The sequence below is a fragment of the Macaca nemestrina genome, chromosome 18 (genome assembly GCF_043159975.1).
Source record: "Macaca nemestrina isolate mMacNem1 chromosome 18, mMacNem.hap1, whole genome shotgun sequence".
Lineage (NCBI taxonomy): Eukaryota > Metazoa > Chordata > Mammalia > Primates > Cercopithecidae > Macaca > Macaca nemestrina.
In genome coordinates this window covers 80,424,736-80,447,795 of record NC_092142.1, presented here as the reverse complement: position 1 = coordinate 80,447,795, position 23,060 = coordinate 80,424,736, and the positions used below count along the sequence as shown (strand labels likewise).

Sequence of the window (23,060 nt, the reverse complement as noted above, 5' to 3'; positions counted from 1 at the left end):
CCCTCTGACCTCTGGCTACTTCAAGTGAGAAAGAGAACTCCACTGGGCGCTGCACAGGCCCTCGGGGAGCTCTGGGCGTCCTTCAGTGGACGGAGCAGCACTGAAGCTCTGCGTCCCTCCTGTGTCAATCCAGGTGTGGCCACCTGGCTTAGGGCTCTGATGACAGGGTCCAACCCACCAATCACACTCCAGGAAACCCAGTGACATCATCGATCGCCAATGGGAGCTCCTGATCATCATGGGCCAATCGGTGTTGCCACACTGGGTTGACAGGATTCCAGCTAGAAGCAAAGATGTCTGACATTCCCCTTGTCTTAGGCAGTGGCAGCCCTTATCAAGTGCAAATGGACACGCAGAAACCTCGTCCATCTGCACTTGGCTCCTAAATTTCAGATTTACTCTTAACTTGTAACGGCACCTCCGAAATCCTGCTTAGACGCTTTCCTTCTCACCTTCCTGGATAAAAAGAAAACAATATTCTGTACCCTACATTTCATTGTTTCAGACACTGGCCTTTCTTGGAGAAATTCTATCTGTAAGATTTGGGATGCCAAAAAGATAAGGAAACATTCAGGATACCTTTCTCCTTTCCCTAATCTCGGCCAAGCCCCAATTGAAGAAAAGTATCTTATGTTTGAAAACCCAACCGACCCCCTAAACTGGCCATTTTGAAATCTACAACATATCATAGGAGCTTTAAAAGCCACTTGGTTTCTCCTGTTAGTTCATCATCCCACATCTGCCTACAAATACGCAAGACTTAGGAGGAAAAGAAAATCCACTCCAGGGAGGGGCTTTTTGGAGAAGCTCCGCACAGACTCAGCCCGCTGGGTTCAGGGTTTGAATATAAGCACCCTCCCCTTAGCTGAAGTACCTTCGAGACACTCAGCCCCCTCCTCTTCTGGAAGCAGAAATGCTATTGTTGCAACCCAGTCCTTCCAAGAACCCGCAGTGGCATTTCAGGGAGGCGGCCGACCTTGGCGGTCACCGTTCCACAGAGCAGAACGACAGCGGGGGCAGCTCGTGTTTGCTATTTGGGGGGGTGGCAAATGCGAAGCCACCAGATAACTAAAACCTCTGCTGTCTTCCTGCCACTGCCGACCATCACCATAGGAACCACATCCTGCTGCTACCATGGCAACCGTGCAGTACCATCCGCTCAGCAAGCAATGATGCAGAGGCCACTCAGGAAGGCTTGCCGAAAGGCCTCGGGGCTGAAAGGGTCCTGTGGTCCACAATCACGGCGACCGGGCAGTGACAGAGAAAAGCATTCCAGAACAATACATTCTTTGGTTTAAAAGCCCTCCTCCTGTTCCTCAAGAATTTATCTCAAAATTAAATCCTGTATAAAGCACATTGCTATTCCTGGGCTGCAAAAAGCTCCAGGGCAAAATGCAACAGTGAAGAGCTCGGGGGTGGGGGGTCCTTTTTCTGATGCATGGCCACAGCTAAGTTAAAGAGGATGCGAAACCCAGGGAGTTCCCCACAATTCAGCCATACACTCACGACAGCAGCAGCTCCTACGGTAGACCCAGGCACCAGGGCTGGCCCTCTCAGGAGCAGCCTCTGATTTCCTCCTCCTAACCCTACTTGCAAACCTAATTCCTCACTTCCTACACACATTTCACAGAGGAATGAGGCTCAGAGAAGCGATTTGCCCAAGGTCACACAGCACAACGGGCAGACTGTCTGACTCTCCAGTCATGAGAAATTCTGATCAACTTAATTATATCCAATGCCAAGTTCCATGAATCAGGCCCTACTTATTCATCACAGCTCATCTTGATTTTCTTTCTTTCTGTCTTCTCTCTCTTTCTCTCCCTCTCTCTCTCTCTCTGTTTCTTTAAGAGATGGGGTCTCACTATGTTGCCCAAGCTGGTCTTGAACTCCTGGGCTCAAATGATCCTCCTACCTTGGCTTCCCAAAGTGCTGGGATTAAAGGTATGAGCCACTGCACCTGCCAATTTTTAATAAGCATTGTTTTAAGTAAGCAAACACTCTCTACACCATAGAAATTGCTTATTTGTTCTAGGCATTGTTCAAGAACTTTACAAGTGCGATCCTGTTTGTATCTCCCAGAGTCTCTGAGGTAGAAACCACTACAGATGAAGAGACCAAGGCAGACAGATGAAGTAACTTGGCTGAGTGCACACAGCAGGCAAGAGGCAGACCTGGGGATCAAACCCGGCCAGCAGGACTCCAGAGAATGGGCTCACAGCTGCTTTGCTATACAGCTTCCTGACTACCTGGGCAGCTGAAATGCAAATCTTAGGCCCCACCTGCTAAGTATAGTCTCCCAAGGCCTCCCACCCTTGAAACTGGGAAACGACCCCACCGGGCTACCTAGGTGCAGGCGCATCACCAGCCACTGCTGCACCCCTGCTGCAAAGCCAACATGACAGCTTTAAGGAACAGCCCCTAGAAGGCAGATGGGACCTTCCCAGGGAGCCACAACTACAATGCTTGTTCTTTCAGAGCCCACTTCCCATTCATTGCCATTCAGGATGACAAAGCCCTCAACACTGAGGGCTGGAGGAGAGGAAGGGAACATTACTGAGTCTACCATGTCCCAGCACCTCACTGAGGCATCTCCATGATGGACATACTTGAGTGAACCATGTCAAATTGCCATTCTGTAGATTAAAATAGTAAAATGCTGGCAATTTCATATGTTTTATCCTGTCTTATCATCATAACAACCCCACTTTACAGATGAGGAAACTGAGGCTCAATTTCCTCAAGTGAGGTTAAATGGTTGGCCAAATCACAGAGACAGGAAGTAGGAGACCCAAGATTCCAACCCTAGCTGGTCTCAGTCAATGTCCCTCCCCTCTACCATGCACACACTATTTTTCCTGGACTGCCCAGGGGCATGAGAGGCCAAGCAAGGGTATGCCTGAGTAGAGAACAGTCCAGAGAACCCAATTCCTCTGCTGACTGAGTTCTGAGTTAAGGGATCAAGACTTTCTTGGGCAGCCCACACTCTTGCTCTTAAATTGAAGCAGGCATAGTTTAGCAAGTACTAGCAAGACTATAATCACAGGGATTTTATTTTTTGTGTGTTTGTGTGCTTCGAAACAGGGTCTCACTCTGTCACCCAGGCTGGAGTGCAGTAGCGCGATCACAGCTCACTGTAGCCTCAACCTCCCAGTCTTAAGTGATCCTCCCACCTCAGCCTCCTGAGTAGCTGGGACTACAGGCATCACCACACCCTGCTACTTTTGTTAAAAAATACTTTGAGGCCGGGTGCGGTGGCTCACGCCTGTAATCCCAGCAGTTTGGGAGGCCGAGGTGGGTGGATCACAAAGTCAGAAGTTCAAGACCAGCCTGGCCAACATGGTGAAACCCCTTCTCTACTAAAAATACAAAAATTTTAGCTGGGTATGGTGGTGCGGGCGCCTGTAATCCCAGCTACTCGGGAGGCTGAGGCAGAGAAGTGCTTGAACCCGGGAGGCAGAGGTTGCAGTGAGCCGAGATGGCGCCACTGCACTCCAGCCTGGGCAACAGAGTGAGACTCTACCTCCAAAAAAAAAAAACCAAAACAAAACAAAACATATTTTATTTATTTATATATATATATAAATAAATATATATATATTAATAAATATAATATGTATATATAAATATAATATATATAATATATATTATATAATATAATATATATTATATATAATATATATTATATAATATAATATATATAATATAATATATATTATATAATATAATATATATAATATAATATATATTATATAATATAATATTATATATATATTATATTATATATATTATATATATTATATATTATATATAATATTTATAATAATATATATAATATATAATATATAATAATATAATATATGTAATATATATATTATATATTATATATTATATATATATTATATATATTATATATTATATTATATATATAATATATAATATAATATTATATTATATATATTATATATTATATATAATGTATATATAAATATAATAAATATATATAATATATATATAAATAAATATATATATATATATATATATAGTAGAGATGCAGGTCTCACTATGTTGCCCCAGGCTGGTCTTGAACTCCTGGGCTCAAGTGATCTTCCTGCCTGGGCCTCCCAAAGTGCTGGGATTACAGGCATGAGCCTGGCCTTTTATAGTTTTTTAATCAACACCAACAGACAAAGAACACAGGAAACAGGTAGACAGTTACTTAATCGGTTTGAGTCCCACCTGGCTAATGTGAACAGTAGGATGCTAACGCCAACTGACTAGGGCTGCTCAGAAATACACACAGCCTATAAGCCAAGGGCCCCACCCCGTGCTGGGCGCCCAGACGGTTCTCAGTGTACATCACTTCCCTTGCTGGTCCTTGGCTCTCTCGCCAAGCTGGAGGGGTATAGTCCAGCCTGGATTCCCGCAGGGACTTCAGTAGACAGCCTCTCCCAGGCCTAGCCTATGTTCTTTCCCAGATAGGTCAAGGTGTTGTCTGTATGCCATTCACCATGAAGTGGTGGCCACTGTTAATTCACGGTCCCGACATCTCTCTGCTTCCCAACTCTAGGCATCAACAAGCCTGGTGGGCCAGGATGACTCTTAGAGGATGACAGGTCCTACTTTCACAATTATGACAGATTTTCTGCGCTCGGCTATCTTTTGACCAATGTGAGAGCCAAATAGGAAACGCAGGAGTGAGATGATCCATAGGCTTTAGCCATGGGCATTTCAAAGCCGACTCAGGAAACTGCACCCCATTGACCGCAGCCTTCCAAAGAAGGGTGAGTCCTCAAACAGCTGCACCACCCACCGCCCTCCTCCACTTCCAGCACACACACAATTAACCACGGGGACATGAGGAGTGCAAAGGGACCCCATCACTTACTTTGTGAAAAAATTCCACACATCCACTGGTGCTCATTTTCCAAAAAAAATCCTTGAATCTCGTGGCTGTGGCAGGAGGTCCACATTGAAAAGAGATGTCTGCAGCCACTGCCAACTCTGCACCCTGGCTGCATCTCCTGAGCCTCCAGAGAACGTCGAACTCCAAAAACGGCATTCCCAAAGGATGGGATCATTTCCGAAACACGCCCAGAGAATCGCCTCTGCTCCACATTTCTTCGGGAAAAAATGTTTCCTGCCTCCCTAGTGTTTTCGGGGGAGACTCCAAGGACACACTGGCTCAGATGTGGGGCTTTGTCTTTCTCATAACGGCCTATTATTTATTTTGCAATTTCACAGCTAATATGTGAATACAGGGCTGGCATTAAAATTTGAATAATAGAGAAATGTGAAGTGTGAAAAGCAATAAAATCCCCTTTACCTGAATTCAAGCCCACTCTCTTGCCAGAGGAGGGTGTTTCCTTGGTCTCATTTTTCTATGCAATCATATACATATTAAAAAAATACCTTTGTGTTATGCATTTGTGTGATGAGTCTTAGACAGTAACATGTCTTGGATATCTTTCCACAGCCATGCATTTTAGAGTCACCTCATTCTTTTTCATTGCTGCATCATACTCCACAGAATCAATGTACTAAGACATACTGACCTATTCTTTCACTGATGACCTTGGAAGCTGTCTGGTTTTTCACTGATGACCTTGGAGGCCGTCTAGTTTTTCACTCGTGACCTTGGAGGCCGTCTGGGTTTTCACTCGTGACCTTGGAGGCCGTCTGATTTTTCACTGATGACCTTGGAGGCCGTCTGGTTTTTCACTGATGACCTTGGAGGCCGTCTGGGTTTTCACTCGTGACCTTGGAGGCCGTCTGATTTTTCACTGATGACCTTGGAGGCCGTCTGGTTTTTCACTGATGACCTTGGAGGCCATCTGGTTTTGCACTCGTGACCTTGGAGGCCGTCTGATTTTTCACTGTGCTACCTTACACATACTTTGGCATGTGTCTATGCATATATAAGAGAATTTCCTGAGGACAGATCCCTAGATGCTTCGATATCTATTGCCAGACACCCCAGACACAGTGGTGCACTAGACAGCCCTGGTCCCAGCCCCCAGGGAGCCCACAGTTTGGCTGCAGACAACTAAAGCTATCAGCCCAGAGCAAGCCAGTCCCCAGCAGTGGCGCCCAAGTGCCTGCACACTGACGAGACGCATCCAGGCTGGGAGGGCAGAGAAGGCTTCCTCTGATGGAGATGAGCTGAGTCCTAAAGGCAGAGCAGGCTGGCCAAGGGCAAGGGACAGTGCAGGAGAGTGTCCAGGCAGGGGAGGGGGGAGGGCTTCCGAGTCTGGAACATAGTACGTAGCTGCGGAAACCAAGGGCTTAACCAAAGTAGAGCTCGTTCAGGAAAAGAAAGCAGCTCAATATGATTGCAATCCCACTCAGGGGGATGAACGGACCCTGGGGAGCCAGAAGAATGTTTAAAACGGGGGAGAAGCGTGATTCCATGTATATTTTAGAAAATCCCCAGAGGAATCAGGAGTGAGAAAATGGGCTGCTGAAGTCAGGTGACTGGACTAGAAACCACCCCAAAGCTGGGGCCATGTCCCCTTCATTGATAGATCAGTCAGAGTCCAACCAGGAGATGGAAGCCATTTGGGCACTGGAACTGAGAAACTCTAACGCAAGGCACTGGGTACATAAGGAAGAAGATCCCAGAATCCAAACGGGGGCAATGGAGCAACCCAGAGATTAGCAACAGCAGAAAGCTGCCCCCAGCCACAGGCCAGAGAGGCAGAGAGGAGGCAGCAGGACTGAGGTCCGGGGCTGGAGGTGCCGACAGAGGATAGGCCATAGGGTCTGTCCAGTGGGAGCTGGAGCCACGGAGGAGTTGCAGGTGCCATCAGAGTGGCCTCTGGAGACTGAGGGAGGTAGAAACACTAGCTTCTCCCTTCCTCCTGCCTTCCAGCCTCCTAGCAGCTCCTCCCATGGGTTGAACCCAGTGACACAGGAACCTGGGACACAAGCACCTACAGAGATTGGCCCCTGACCACACCCAGCAGACCAGAGGAAGGAAAGGAATGGACCCCAAGGGCAAACAGGCCCAGAATGGCACAGCTACCAACCTCCAGTCCTTAGAATAGCACCCGATGCAGGATACACATTTGCTAAAAGAATAAACAAAGCCAGTGATGCTTCATTTGAGAGCCCCTCCAGCCCTGTGATTTCCTGATGGCCACCGATGATGCTCTTGGGCTGACGAAACGCGCCTCCCTTTATCCCCAGCCCTGGCCCTGTGCTCCCAAGCACTCAACAGTAAACCAATAGTGTGTTCTCTGAAACAGAAGCCCAGTGGTGCCCGCCCACCCAGCCCTCAAAGCCAAGATCGGCTGTGCCTCTCCTTACATCCCCAAACACATCAGTGCCCTCCAACACAGACCTTGTGTTTTTCCATCTAGAAGTGTGAGGGACCACAACGCTTCAAGGATGAGAATCAGAAGGCCAAGGTGTTCCTTTCAGTTGTGAGTCATTTTGAGACCTCGCTGACAGGTGAGAGGCCTCACCTGCCCGGTCAATCCGTCATCCCTACAGCCCAGAATAAAGCACAGCCCCCAGTAGGTTTCTCTCTGCTGAAATCATGCTTCTAGTTTAACTGGGAGAAGACAGCCTGGCATAGGAAAAAGGCTAAGAGCTTTGGGAGAGGGCACTCCTGCCAGGACTGGCCATGTGGCCACGGGTCACCTCCTGGCCTCAGTCTCTGGCTCTGGAACATGGGAAGGATATGACCTTCCTCCAGGGCTGTTGGGCCTGGCACACAGCAGGCCCTCGAACAACAATGCTCGGGGGAGTGTTGGTCGCATTTTCTGTGACTGGAGCCCAGGGCTCCACTCGGTCTGTAGGTAGCTCCTCTGACAGATGTTAGTATGAGTAACAGCTAGAGCCACCATGGCACGCACTGGCACAGCACACACACAGGCCAGGCAGCAGCCTAAGGATTGCGTATCTCTTAAGTGACTTAATCTTCACAACCACCCTGGGAAGCAGGAAATACTGTTCTTCCCACTTTACAGATAAGCAGACTGAGGCACGGAGAAGTCTGGAAACAAACCCACAGGGACCCAGGTTATAAGGGGTGAAGCCAGGACCTTCTCCAGCCCTTGGGCTCTCAGGCTCCAGAGCCACTGCGACTGACCGCAACACTAGATCTATCAGGGGTGCCCATGAGGTGCTGACAGCCATGCTAAAGTCCTACTTAACAGGCTGTCCCATCTAATCCTCACAGTACCCCCATTTTGCATATGAGGAACGGGGGATCGACGAGCACAAACCACTTGTCTAAGGTCATGGACTAGCCACTTGGGTTGGGACGTGGATGGTCTCACCACACTCCTGACCACTGTGCCCCAAGTTAGCCTTGTTCCTAAGGTCAAACTAGGCTGCTTCTTCCTCCCTCCTCATGCCTCTTCTGGAAGCGTCCCTCACCCTGATCCTCTGGAGGCGGCCACACGCCCCTGCAAAGGGGAAGCTTTCTCAGCCAGCCTCCTCCTCCCTGCCTGCCCCACCCCTCCAACTGCATGGGCTGGGACATCTGCCCTCTTCACCACAAAACCAGACGCAAATCCATTCCTCAAATAGACCGGAAGTGTCACCGGATTCTAGTCTCTTCTATAGTAAATACATGAAGTCAAGTCTCCATAAACAAATGCATTATTTTAGGGATGAAGATTCCCTGGACATCAACAAAGCTGGCGGCATTTTTGTTTTGTTTTGCTTTTGTTGTTTTTCTTTTAAACTAGCAGCAGCAACCACAACGGAAACCCCATGGTCTGCTTTGAGGCCAAAACACAAAGCCTTCCTCTAGCCCCAGGACTGCACTGGGCAGTGGGGGCAAGAATGCCCCACCCGGGCTGAGGGAAACGCAGCAAATACGGTTTGGGCAAAGACAACAGGGCGAAGGTTGCAAGTCAGTAGAATGAAAGCCAGCCTGGAGGATCCGAGAGCTGGAATCTTAAATATTCACACCAGGAAGTAATGGCACTAAGTCAGGAGCCAGCTTGGGCCATGCCTGTGTCCCTTGCAAAACGGCTTGGCCTGGAAACAGGAGGCGGCTCCACTCTGGGAAGTGACCCATCCGACCCTTGCCCCATTGCCTAGACCACGGGTCTGCACATCAACCAGGCCAGAAGGGACCGGGGGACTCCCAAGTCAGCACCCTCAGCACAGGCTAGAGGTTCAGTCCCAGCTCCACGCCGGCTCAGTCCCAGGAAGGTGTCCCCGACACGGCACAGAATCAAAGGCCAGCTCTATTTGAAAACTGGCCTCCTGGAGAATCCCGGGGTGGAAGGGAGCCCACTCCAGCCAGGTGGTGTGGCGGATCAGCTTGCAGTCCTGTCATTCACTCAACAGCCGTTTCCGGAACACCTACTATGCGTGGGGCCCGGGCCAGCCGCGCTGGCTGTCTCCTCAACCCCAGCCTCTTGCTGGGACCTTGGCAACCAGGCCAGAGAGAAAGGAGGTTCCTCTGAATAGCCTGTTGGCAGGAAGCCCCACATTCTGGGTCTGGTGAGCAGCAATGGATGCAGGCAGGCCCCGCTCTAAAAACCTCAATCTAGGGGGAAAATCTTCCAACCTACCAAGAAGAGGAAAGAACTCACGAGCTTCACCAGGGGCCCAGGAGTCAAAATCAAAACTCAAAGCTCCCACCAGCCAAAAATGGGCCAACCAGAGCATCCAAAAGAATAGTAACTGCAAGGAATTGAAATTCATCAAATAAGCCGGGCATGGTGGCTCACTCCTGTAATTCCAGCACTTTGGGAGGCCGAGGAGGGCAGACTGCTTGAGACCAGGAGTTTGAGACCAGCCTGGGCAACATGGCGAAATGCCATCTCTACAAAACATACAAAAAATTAGGTAGGTGTGGTGTTGTATACCTGTAATCCCAGCTACCAGGGAGGCTGAGGTGGGAGGATCATCTGAGCCTGGAAAGTTGAAGCTGCAGTGAGCCACAATCACGCAACTGTACTCCAGCCTGAGCAACAGAGTTAGACCTTGTCTAAAAAGAAACTAGGAATTCACAAGGTATGCAGGAAATCTACAGGAAATAAAGGGAACAGAGGAATGTGTTAAATGACACCATGAGGAAGCAATCCACAAAACTCAGAATATGGAAAATTCTACAGGGCAGATGACTAACTTATAGAGATTGTAAAACCCTCCGTAAGCAAACACAGGGTGTAGACCACGTCCGGAATCTTCACTGAGCAAACCAATTGTAAAAATCATTAATGAAACAACTAGGGAAATGTGAACACTGGACATTTGATATCAAGGAATTACTGTTAGTTTCTGAGGCATGAGGATGTTATTACATTTATATTTACTTGTTTAAAGATACTTTATTTTTCTAGCGATTCCTATTTAAGTCATTTCTAATGAAATAATAGCATGTCAGGGATTTGCATCTAAACAGTGGCTGGGAGAGAGGGAAGCACGTAGAGGTAGCTACACCCCAAGACTCATCATGTGCTGGGAACTGTTGAAGCTGATGATGAGTACATGGGGATTCGTTTTACTCCTCCATGCTCTCAGTATATGTTTAAAATTTTCCCAAAATTAGGCCGGGAGCAGTGGCTCATGCCTGTAATCCCAGCACTTTCGGAGGCCGAGGCGGGTGGATCACCTGAGGTCAGGAGTTCAAGACCAGTCTGACCAACGTGGTGAAACCCCGTCTCTACTGAAAATATTAAAGTTAGCTGGGCGTGGTGGCATGCACCTGTAGTCCCAGCTACTCGGGAAGCTGAGGCAGGAGAATTGCTTGAACCTGGGAGGCCGAGGGTGCAGTGAGCTGATATCTCACCACTGCACTCCAGCCTGGACAACAGGAAAGACTCTGTCTCACCAAAAAAAAAAAAAAAAAAGGAAAGAAAGAAACCCAAAACAAAGGTTTGTGATTTTTTTTTTTTTTTTTTAAATGAAGGGAAAAAAAAACACATTGATCTTAGAGTGGTCCAATACAGTATCTGAGAAAGGCGGTAGTGATGTGTAATTTTGAAAAGACCTGGAATCGCACCTCCAGGACTTAAATCCTGGCTCTGTGCCTAGCTGGTTATGTGACTTTGTGCATGTCCCTTTGCTTGCTAAACCTCAGTTTACTCACCTCCTAAACGGGGCTACTAACAATAGTGTTTCCTCATAAGTCTGTCAAAGGATTAAACTAATCCAAGCCAAGTGCTTAGGTGAGAGCACATAATATGCTAGGTGGGAATAATACTACCATTATTGACATTGTCATCATTATCATTAGAAAAAACATCAGAGATGAGGGCTGCCATCATGGTCCCACTTGGGTGACTCACATCCAGGGAAACAAGGGCCTTGACACCTGCTCCGTGGAGCTCCTGGGCAGCTATGAGAAGTGAACATCTCCTCGTCCCCAATCAGACCTTGAGAACTATAACACAAAGAGGATGGCAGTCCCGCAGCAGGATGCTGACAGCACTGTCGTCAATACCTTGATGGGGGCTCACAGAGGCAAAGTCAAAGCCAAAGTGAGCAGAGCTTTTGCCAAATACCCCATTAAAGATACAGGAAAAGCATCCTCATCTAAAATCCTAATGGAAATTGATCAGAAAATGCGGTTCAATTTGCCAGGCAGGTCTGATTCAGTCACAGTTCCTTTGGGGCAGAACTTCTCCATGGGAGCAGGATGCCCGGAGCTCCTGACGAAGGGGGCCCCCAGCCACTCACTGCATCAGATCCATCACACTTCCATGCTCCAGCCCACCAGGAGCCCCAGCTGTTCCCTTCCCTCTGGTTAGGGGAGACAGGAAGACAACAAGCTGAGGGGTCTGGGTCCCAGTTAAGACCCAGCCCCAGAGATGCGCAGCTGGGGCAGGTGGGCCTCAAGAGACATCTGTTGAGACCATGCCCTTGGGTTGTCCAGGCAGCATTCCTGAAACCAGGGTCGAAGCCCCCACCCCAACTCTAGGGTAGAGCTCTGCTTAGGGCCGCCCTAGCCCAGCCTGCTCAGGATGACCAGAAGGAGGCGGAAAGAGTGGGCAGAAAGGAAAGACAGCCAGACTCTGACCCCCTGAGCACCTGTACATCAGGCACCAACATGAAAGTCATTCCCATTTTCAGAGCTAAAAAACCAGAAGCTTAGAGAGGTGCCAGAGGCAGTACACACAGGAAGGAGGGAGCCCCAGTGTCAAACCCAAGGGCCTATCTCCAAAGCCAAGCTCCCACCAAAGTGTTATGCTGAGCCAGGTGACAGGAAGCAAGCCCCCAGACACACACACAGGCAGGGAATCGTGCAGGCTGAGGGCACGTCAGCATCATTCTGGTGGGCTCTTCAGCTGGGTGGTCCTGCCCATGCCACGTATCTCTGCGCCCGCTTGCCCATCTATAGGATGGAGCTAAAGAGAGCCCTGTAGGGCAATGACAGCCGAGGACACGGGAGGTCTGCCATGCGGGGAGCACCTGGTGTTGGTGACACCTGCAGATACCTGAATGAATCTGTTCTTCATGGGGACCTGCTGGTACTTCTCTCTCTGAAGAGTAGATCTTTATTTGAAAAAAGTAAAATGAATGATTCCCTTCCCATCACAAAAGCTGCTGCTCTTAAGGCTAAGTGAAAGGGAACCTGAATTGTATTCAAGAGTTCATTCCTGGGAGTGGTGGAGACTCCATGCTAAGCAAGAAGGGACCTCTGCTTTCCAAATACCGGATCCCAATGTGCCTCCTCCCAATGAATGCATCATGTGCTTAATTCGGCAAAGGAATGGCGGGCAAGGCCAAGGGAGAACCACTCCAGGCATGACACTTGCTCTCCTAAGCATTTCCCAACCCCAGTGCACAGCTGACAAAAGCATACATCAGAGGGGGCCCTGAGACACCATGAGGACCCCCATTCTGGGACCTCCTCGGGTCCCTCGTGCATGATCAGATCATTCTGCACACCGTCCCAGGCCTGCACGAGCTGTCCTGAGATCTGTCTCACGGAGCACCTTCTCAGTCTGATGGAGAGTATTGAAACTCCCAATGTAGTTTGCAAACACCTATCAATATTCCAGAGGTGCATAACCTTTGACTCAGACATTTCATTTCTAGGAATTTTTCCAAGACATTTTTGAATTTGTCTCAAAGATATATATACATGGATAATCACATGGCATTACTTGAAAGAGTAAAAGGCTGCAAACACAGCCATCAGTAAGAAAATGACTAAATAGAGCCATGGAGTGGAATGCTCTGTAACCACAAAAAGAGAACGGGGAAGCTTTCCTGATACACAACCATTCCTCACTACTGTTTAGTGAGAAAATACTACAGGAAAATGTGCACAGGATTCTATCATTTGTTTAAACAAACCAAAAAAAAAAAAAAAATGAAATAAAAATTTGTATGTATTTGCTTCCATGTACCTAATTATGTCCACAAAGGAGATGATCACAAACCAGGGATGCTGTGGCCTCTGGGGAGGAGATAAGGCAGCTGGGCCACAGGGCAAGAGGGACTTTTGACTGCATTTCCTCATAGATTTCCTGAGCTGTGCATCATATGAAAGTCCTATCTATTCAAAAATAAATGCACACATTTAATACTTCAAAATAATATAGAGGATGCAGCATTCACTTTGTCTCTAGAACAAGGTTGGGGGAGGAATACTCCTGCTTTGTTCCTCTCTGTTCAGTCATCTCTGAGTCCTCCATTAAGTATGGGTGGATGGGTTGGCATTGCCCAAGGGGGCTTTACTAAAAGCCTGGGAAAACCAAGTGGGAAATGAACCAAGAAAGGCAAAAATCACCTTATCAGCCCAGCCCCAGCAGGCTGGGCCAGTGTCGCAGGGAGCAACGGAACTCACACCCCAGGACTACCAAGCGCTACCCTCACAGCCCTTCCCCAGAACCCAGTCCTCTTGTTCCCCCAAGAACCCCAAATATAAAGCAGGGCAAACGCAAAGTGATCTGCAGACACCCCAACCAGGAGATTTCACTCCAGTCTCCTGGTTAATCTTAATAAGCCTCGTGAATTTGCATTCCACTCCACATCTGTGCACACTTTAACAGCAAAATAATATCTCCAATGACTCCCGAAGTAAATGGTTTAACCTTTTCTCCCTTCACCAAATTGTCTAAAGTGGATGTTCCCACAAAGGGGAGCCATGTTTTACATTACACACCAGTTAAATGACTTAACCTTTCCACCCCTCAAGGAAAATGCTCATTCCGAGAAGATGAGCCACGTTTGAAATTATATATTAAATTACTTAACCTTTTCCCTCTGAATCCACAAGTCAAGTGGGCACACATAGAAGATACACCCAATTTAGCCGATGGTTTCTCAAACTCCTGACACCCTCATAGGCTGCACGTATCCCAGTTTGAGAAACGTAGTTTTAGGCTAATCTTTATCATCTGCAGAGGGAGGGTACCCAAGACCCCCAGAAAGCCAAGGCTGGGCGGATAATCTTCCTTATTTCTTTTTTTTTCGAGACGGAGTCTCGCTCTGTCGCCCAGGCTGGAGTGCAGTGGCGCGATCTTGGCTCACTGCAAGTTCCGCCTCCCGGGTTCATGCCACTCTCCTGCTTCAGCCTCCCTAGTAGCTGGGACTACAGGCGCCCGCCACCTCACCCAGCTAATTTTTTTTTAGTAGAGGTGGGGTTTCACCATGTTATCCAGGATAGTCTCGATCTCCTGACCTTGTGATCCGTCCGCCTCAGCCTCCCAAAGTGCTGGGATTACAGGTGTGAGCTACCGCGCCCAGCCGATGATCTTTCTTTTTTTTTTTTTTTTTTTGACAGAGTCTCGCTCTGTCATCCAAGCTGCAGTGAAGTGGCATGATCTCAGCTCAATGCAACCTCCGCTTCCTGGGTTCAAGTGATTCTCCTGCCTCAGCCTCCCAAATAGCTGGGACTATAGGCACGTGACACTACACACGGCTAATTTTTAGTAGAGACAGGGTTTCACTATGCTGGCCAGGCTGGTCTCGAACTCTTTTTTTTTTTTTTTTTTTTTTGAGACGGAGTTTCGCTCTGTCGCCCAGGCTGGAGTGCAGTGGCCAGATCTCAGCTCACTGCAAGCTCCGCCTCCCGGGTTCACACCATTCTCCTGCCTCAGCCTCCCAAGTAGCTGGGACTACAGGCGCCCGCCACCTTGCCCGGCTAGTTTTTTGTACTTTTTAGTAGAGACGGGGTTTCACCATATTAACCAGGATGGTCTCGATCTCCTGACCTCGTGATCCGCCCGTCTCGGCCTCCCAAAGTGCTGGGATTACAGGCTTGAGCCACCGCGCCCGGCCTGTCTCGAACTCTTGACCTCATGATCTGCCCGCCTCAGCCTCCCAAAGTGCTGGGATTATAGACGTGAGTGAGCCATTTCAACCTCAAAGTTCCACTTTGTTTTTTTCCCACTTGATCATCCTTATATTCGGAAGACTTCTCCCCAATCAAGCTTCTGTTCTTAAGCCGTTACTGATTGTTATTTCCATTTCCCATTTTAATCTCCATTTTCCAATGTTATTTCCATAATACAAGGCCAGATTTTAAAAAATAAAAAATAAAAAAAAATAAATTGCAATAAAAGGAAGAATGGGCCGGGCGTGGTGGCTCACATCTGTAATCCCAGCACTTTGGGAGGCCGAGGCGGGCGGATCACAAGGTCAGGAGATTGAGACAATCCTGGCTAACATGGTAAAACCCCGTCTCTACCGAAAATACAAAAAATTAGCCGGGCGCAGTGGCGGGCACCTGTACTCCCAGCTACTTGGGAGGCTGAGGCAGGAGAACGGCGTGAACCCAGGAGGCAGATCTTGCAGGAAGCCGAGATCGTGCCACTGCACTCCAGCATGGGGGACAGAGCAAGACTCTGTCTCAAAAAAAAAAAAAAAAAAAAAAGGAAGAATGAGGTTTTCCTGTGTAATGAAATGGCTGAGCATAACTGAGGCAAGATCCACCTCTTAAGAACAGAGGTCAAGATCTCAGTAGGGCTTTGTGAAGGTCAGAAAATTTCTCTGGGGGCCCTTGCTCATTACTATCTTCTCAGACTCCCAATCAGCAAGTACTGGTCAAGATCAGAGTGGTCCCGAGTGTAGGCTCAGGATCACACAGGCGTAGATCAATCAGCTTTGCCAGTTTCTAACTGTGTGAGCTGCAGGAAGTTCCTTAACCTCTCTGAGCCTTGGTTTCCTCATCCATAAAATGAGGCTAAGAGGGGTTCCACCCGTTAGGGTTGCAGGAGGATGAATAGACACAACGTGTGTAAACCGCTCAGCAATGTGACCAGCATATAATAAGCACTCAATGAACGGCAGTTCTTATTGTTCCTGATTTATTTTATTTTATTTTGAGATGCAGTCTCGTTCTTGTCGCCCAGGCTGGAGTGCAATAGCACAATCTAAGCTCACCACAACCTCCACCTCCTGGGTTAAAGTGATTTTCCCACCTCAGTCTCCCAAGTAGCTGGGATTACAGGTGTGCGCCACCATGTCCGGCTAATTTTTTGTTTTGTATTAATAGAGACAGGGTTTTGCCATGTTGGTCAGGCTGGTCTCGAACTCCTGACCTCAGGTGATCCACCTGCCTTGGCCTCCCAAAGTGCTGGGATTACAGGCATGAGCCACCGCACCCAGCCTGTTCCTGGTTTAAAACAGCCACTCTTTCACTGAGAAGAGACTCAAAGAGAGACCCAGGGTCCAAGAGGGAAATGATCTTGGCCAAAATTTCTGTGCAGAGTTCCCTGACACTACTCGTAACTTTCTTCACACAGTCTCAGGGAAGTAGACAAGCCTTTCAGTTCCCAAACCAATAAAGCACTAAAGCTCCAAGAAGGACCAGAAACTCGGCCCAGCAGGTCCCAGCTGAGGCTCTGGGGCCCACAGACTCTGCTGCCTTTGAAAACCAGGGCGCAAATGGACAAAACAGACCAGATCAGCAGCTCTCCAGGCGTGGAGTCTGGAGGACCCAGCCCACATGGAAGCAAGAACAGGCAGAAGCGAAACAGCACCATGGCCTCCACACAGGCCCAGGTCCCTCCTTTTTCAGAACACGGGGGATTCCACTTTCCTTCCCTCTCCACCCACCCCTATAAGTTATAGGTGTGGTTATGTGACTTGCTCTGGCCAATGAATCATGAATAGTGATGCGTGTCCTGTACAAGTGGCCACACCCCTGTCCTGACTCCAGGACAGCAGAAGCACATGTTGAGACAGGCCCTCCATCGGCTGGGTTACTACTGCATGATCAGATGAGCAAGGCGCCCTACTGATGTGCCATGGACATTTGGCACGAAGGAGAAATAAACCTCAGGTGTGTGGAGCAGCTGTGTTGCCTGTTACCGCAGCAACAGCCCAGCCTCACTGGCAGATTCAAGGGGTCAAAAGAGCAGGGTCTAAGGCAGCACTTCCCAAACTGTCTGTGGGAAAAGACCCATTTTTATTTTATTTCCAATCCACTGTAGACCAGTATTTTTGAAAACTGTAATTAAAATTTCATTGGAATGTCAAAATGTTAAAAGGTTTCCACACCCTCACTCTTACTCTCCTCATTTCTATCCCTACAGGCTGGTTACGAGCTCTGCAGAGGGGCACAGACTGGGACCAACCACTCGTGGAATGGCACAGACCATGGACTACAGCACAGGTGGGCTCCAGGCCCTGCTGGCCACTTTTCCTTTTTTCTTTTTTTTTTTTTTTGAGACAGAGTCTCACTCTGTCGCCCACGCTGGAGTGCAATGGCGCAGTCTCGGCTCACTGCAACCTCTGCCTCCCGCGTTCAAGTGATTCTCCTACCTCAGCCTCCCTAGTAGCTGGGATTACTGGCACCCACTACCACACCCGGCTAATTTTTGTATTTTTAGTAGAGACAGGGTTTCACCATGTTGGCCAGGGCAGTCTCAAACTTTCGACCTCAAGTGATCCACCTGCCTCGGCCTCCCAAAGTGCTAAGATTACAGGTGTGAGCCATGGCACCCAGCTCTGCTGGCCATTTTCTATTTTCTTTTTTCCTTTTTTTGAGACAGAATCTCACTCTATCACCCAGGCTGAAGTGCAGTGGCACGATCTCAGCTCACTGCAACCTCTGCCTCCCAGGTTCAAGCAATTCTCCTGCCTCAGCCTCCCAAGTACCTAGGATTACTGGTGCCCACCACCGCACCAGGCTAATTTTTGTTTTTTTAGTAGAGATGGGGTTTCACCACATGGGCCAGGCTGGTCTCAAACTTCTGACCTCAAGTGATTTGCCTGCATCGGCCTTCCAAAGTGCTGAGATTACAGGTGTGAGCCATGGCGACCAGTCCCACTGATCTTTTTCTTCTAACACTGGTGAAATAACTGAACCTTCCCAAGCCTCACCTCTCCATTTATAAAATGAGAGTTTGCATGTGAGGATTTAAATATAAAGCCCATGGAGCACAGGGCCAGGTGTGAACAGGCCCTCATTCTATGTCAGCTACTCAGCCATATCCTGTTCTGTTCCCAGGTGACAACGTCTGTCGCCGACAGGCCTGGCGATCCGCTCAGGGATCTGGAGGGGGGCCATGGGATTCAGGCAACCTCAGAGCACGGCAGTGGGTTGAGATTCAGAATTCACTTCTAGACATCCACTATGAGATAAGGTGATCAGACTGGTACCTTGTCAAGGGGCAGAAGGCCAGGTGCGGTGGCTCACGTCCTATAATCCCAGCACCTTGGGAGGCCGGGGCAGGAGGATCGCTTGAGCTCAGGAGTTCAAGAGCAACCTGAGCAACACAGACCTGTCTCTACAAAAAAATTTAAAAATTAGCCAGGCACGGTGGCATGTATCTATGGTCCCACCTGCTCGGGAGGCTGAGGTGGGAGGATGCCTTGAGCCTGGGAGGGGTCAAGACTGCAGTAAGCCATAATTGTACCACTGCACTCCAGTCTGGGTGCAGCGAGACCCTGCCTCAAAAAATAAAAATTAGAATAAAGGGGGCAGAGGTATCTGGGGCTAGGCAGGCGACCCAGTGATCCACTGAGACCAGGGACAACATCGACTACTCACACCACGGGGAAAATCTTCACCATCAAGCACCCTGCTGTCACACGGCAGAGCCCCAGAGGGTGACCCAGGGCAGTGTTCCCTCCAGAGCAGGGTAACCATGTATCCCGGTTTTCCTGGGACTGAGGGATCTCCTGGAATTCAAGACTTTCAGCATAATGGGGACAGTATTGGGCAAATCGGAACAAACTGGTCACCGTACTAGAGGGCCTGTGTTCTTTAGCCGTAATATTTCGGATGTGCTGAACTAGGGCAGCTCTTTAATAAAACATCAACGAGGAGGCCAGAGTAGACCTCTGGCTGCTTAACAGACTGCCTGGGAAAGCCACATCCCACGGCATCACGCAAACATATCTAAGGACAGAGAGACAGGGCGTGATGGCTGCAGCATAAAAGATAAAGCGATTACCCGGCTTCGCAGGGACAGCAATGGCTCCGCACCGCCTGGGGACTGGCTCTGCCCTGAGGCCTGTTCAGGAATGGAAACTGCTAAATACCGGTCATATAACCAGAAGGCTTTTTCTTGCTTCTCTTTTTGTTTTATTTTTTTTGCATTCAAACAATAGGTAATCAGAATCTGCTTGGTTAACAGCCATATTGTCATAATTTGCCAAACAAAGCAATGGGAGTATGATGATAACGGTAACACTTTGCATTTCTCAGAAGGGCAGGTCTTGGAAGTGACTTAATTTCCCAGAGCCTGCTGCCTGTCTTCTGTCTGGGTCCTCCCCATCCTCGCCCGGCCATCAGCATGATGTCCAAATGCCTGGCGCACGTGACAGGCCCATGGATCGCTGCGTGAATGAGTTAATGAATGAGGACATCTCCGTTCTCCAGGTAACCCAGGCACCCCTAGGCGAGCCAGGCTGGGTGCTCTGTGGCCATGTCACCTCCCCCTCCATTGCTCACATGGAGGCAGTGCTACCATGTCCCCAGGACTGTCCTGAATACTCAATACATAAGCTGACCATGTAATCTATGAATGAAAAGAAGCATCACTGATCACTTTACTAGGACTGTAAACTGGGACTGTCCCAGGCAAAACAGGACAAGTGGTCACCTCACTGATGCAACATCTCACCTAATCCTTGTTACACTGAGAGTGCCAGGCCAGGTCCCAGGTCCAGACTCCATGGTCTGAAGCCCAGCCCTGCCTCCTAGCAGCTAGGTATGCTACTTAACCTCTCTGGGCCTCAGTTTCCCCATCTGAGCAAGGCAGTAGCTGCCCCTTAGGGCTGCTCTGCAGACTATTTAAAAGTTGCAACACTTAGAATAGGGCCTAGCATGTAGTAGGAGCCACACATGTGTTGACTGAATAAAAAAGTCCTCCCATCATCCCCAGGATTATTGCTATTCCATAAATTAGCCAAAGAAGGCACAAGGACTTAAGTGACTTGCCAGTTAGTAGCAGAATGGCTTACGCCTGCAATCCCAGCACTTTGGGAGGCTGAGGCAGGCGGATCACTTGAGGTCAGGAGTTCGAGACCAGCTTGGCCAACAGGGTGAAACCCCGTCTCTACTAAAAATACAAAAATTAGCTGAGCATGGTAGCATGCACCTGTAATCCCAGCTATTCGGGAGGCTGAGGCAGAAGAATCACTTGAACCTGGGAAGCAGAGGTTGCAGTGAACTAAGATCATGACACTGCACTCCAGCCTGGGTGACAGAACGAGACTCTGTCTCAAAAAAAAAAAAAAAAAAAGAACCAGTGTCAAACCTAAGCATCAACGCCCATGCCCCATCCATCCTGCAATCCTGCCCCCGACTCCACTCCACCCTCAGCTACCGCATTTTCTCTCCCCATTCAAGATTTTAGGGCTGTTCTACAGATGACGCTATTTAATAGCGTAACCTTACAAGTCGAGTAAGAAGGAGTGCAAGGAGTCCAATACAACGCGTGGCACAGGGCACTGCCAGAGCTCCCCCAGGGCCAAGGAGGGGCTTCGGGTCTCCTGAGGCTGTGTGGCACATGCAAAGCAGGAGGCACCAGTCCCAAAATAGGACGGGCATTTGCTGCCCGTGCGTCACAACCCAAACTTGTTCTCCTTTTTCTCTTCTTGCCAAATTACTCGATCTCAGAAATTCCTTAGCAAGACAAGACTGAAATGCAATCTCCAACCCCATCGGGCCCAGTGGAATTTCACCAACACAAATTGCTGCGTTCTCCAGGAAAACGGAGGACGCTGGCCTGAAGTTTCAGATTCTCAGTAGGTCTTAGAAAGCTCCGGCACTTGAGCAGCTCCTGGAAGTGGCAGGAAGTGGTTTGTCTTTGCTTATTTTCCAAAGGATAACCACCAGATTTGCTCGTAAAAACTTGCTAACCAATTGGCAGAGGGCACCTGCGCAATCCAATGATTTCTCATCTCCTGGGGTTTTCTTCTTTTGTTAGTTCAACTCGTGAGGCCTTCAAAGACGCAGACGCACAGGTTTTGCCTTGACCCATTCCAAGAAGGAAGGAAAGAAAGAAGGAAGGGAGGGAGGAAAGGAAGGGGAGTGGGGGAGGGAAGGAAAGGAAAGAAAACAGTGGGCGGGGGGCGGGCACAGCGGCTCATGCCTGTAATCCCAACACTTTGGAAAGCTGAGGAGGGCAGATCATTTGAGGTCAGGAGGTCACGACCAGCCTTGCCAATATGGTGAAACCCTCTACTAAAAATACAAAAATTAGCTGAATGTGGTGAAACATGCCTGTACGCCCAGCTACTCAGGAGGCTGAAGCAGGAGAATTGCTTGAAGCCAGGAGGCAGAGGTTGCCGTGAGCCAAGATCGCACCACTGCACTCCAGCCTGGTGACAGAGCGAGACCCTGTCTCAAAAAAAAAAAAAAGAAAAGAAAAGAAAAGAAAAGAAAGAAAAGGGGGAGGAAGGAGAGAAAGAGGGAGGGAAGAAGGGAGGGAAGAAGGGAGGGAAGAAGGGAGGGAGGGAGGGAGGGAGGAAGGGAGGAAGGAAGGAAGGAAGGGAAGAAGGAAGGAAGGGAGGAAGGAAGGAAAGAGGGAAGGAGGGAACGAAGGAAAAAAGGGAGGAAAAAGGGAGGAAGAAAGGAAATTTTGATAAAGAATCAAAATTCACCAAAAGAATCGTTAAGCCACAGCCCATGGCTTCATGTTCACCGATGCTCAGGCAGGACTGTGCACCAGCTCTAAAAGATGCCAGAGGCTGGGGCTAGCAGGACACTGAGGGAGGGAGGGAGGGAAAGAGGAGCAGAGCCCTAGGAGTGGCTGAAGGCCGACTGCCCCGGGGGGACTGGGTATGTTCTGCATCAGGAAAGAGAAGGAAGAAAGGGCTCCTCCAGAAGTGAGCCGCCCCAGCAAAGCAGAGAGCCAGGTGAAGCCAAGAGTGCGTGGGGAGACCCGGAAGGCAAGGGCAGAGGAGCTTGGATCCCTCCCATAGGGCCAAAATAGGAGAGTCTCGCCCGGGCTGACAAGCCCAGACTTGAATCTGAATGCCACAGGCAACAACTGCGAGTTGCTGGGCAGGACCGGAGCTGCCGCCCCCAAAACTGTTGCAGATTCAGAGGGCGCTGCTGGGGTGCAGTGGGGGTAAAGGACTGGAGGGGGAAGCATGAGTTTCCTCCACCACTTCTCAGGGAGCCTTTGGGGAGCCACCTCCGCTCCCTGGGCGGAGGCCACATGCCAGCCCAGTCTGCTATGGACATTCCCAGATTCTTGAAGGCTGGGATGGGGGCATGTGCCCTGGGCCAGCCCAGAAGATGGATGACAAGGAAGCTACATGGGAGCTGGGACAGGCGGATGCTAAGATGAGGAGACAGCTTGGCCAGGGCTGCCTCCCACCCAGAGGTCACCACCAGGTCCAGATATGTGCACTCACTTCCCTCCAGAACTGGGCACTTGGGAGAAATCAGAGAATATCCTAGAAGGGACTCTGAAAGGGAGCTGGAAATTGGGGCGAAGCTTGGGGCACATGTGTACATGAGTGTGCAAGTGGTGTGTGTGTGCAGAGACAAGTATGTTCTCAAGTATGTGTGCCGAGTGTCCTTCCATGCATAGGCGTGAGACATGTGCATCCATGACCTTGAGACTGAGTGCTCATGGCCATATGTGTATACCGCGAGGGGATGTGGCCATGCTGGGACACGTTCACAGTGTGAATGGTACATGCATGCGCCCACATCTTCAACAGGCAAACAGCAT

The 23,060-nt window shown here is 49.2% G+C and overlaps 1 protein-coding gene and 1 long non-coding RNA gene across 2 annotated transcripts in view; one reads left to right on the top strand and one right to left on the bottom strand.

The window, feature by feature from the left end:
* Positions 1–23,060, bottom strand: part of CMI (c-Maf inducing protein) — a 267,857-nt gene that overhangs the window by 188,015 nt on the left and 56,782 nt on the right. The window lies entirely within an intron of this gene.
* Positions 17,075–21,122, top strand: LOC112428283 (uncharacterized). The gene is made up of 4 exons (XR_003020286.2): positions 17,075–17,203; positions 17,457–17,536; positions 19,577–19,750; positions 20,993–21,122. It is a non-coding gene; the product is annotated as an uncharacterized lncRNA (long non-coding RNA).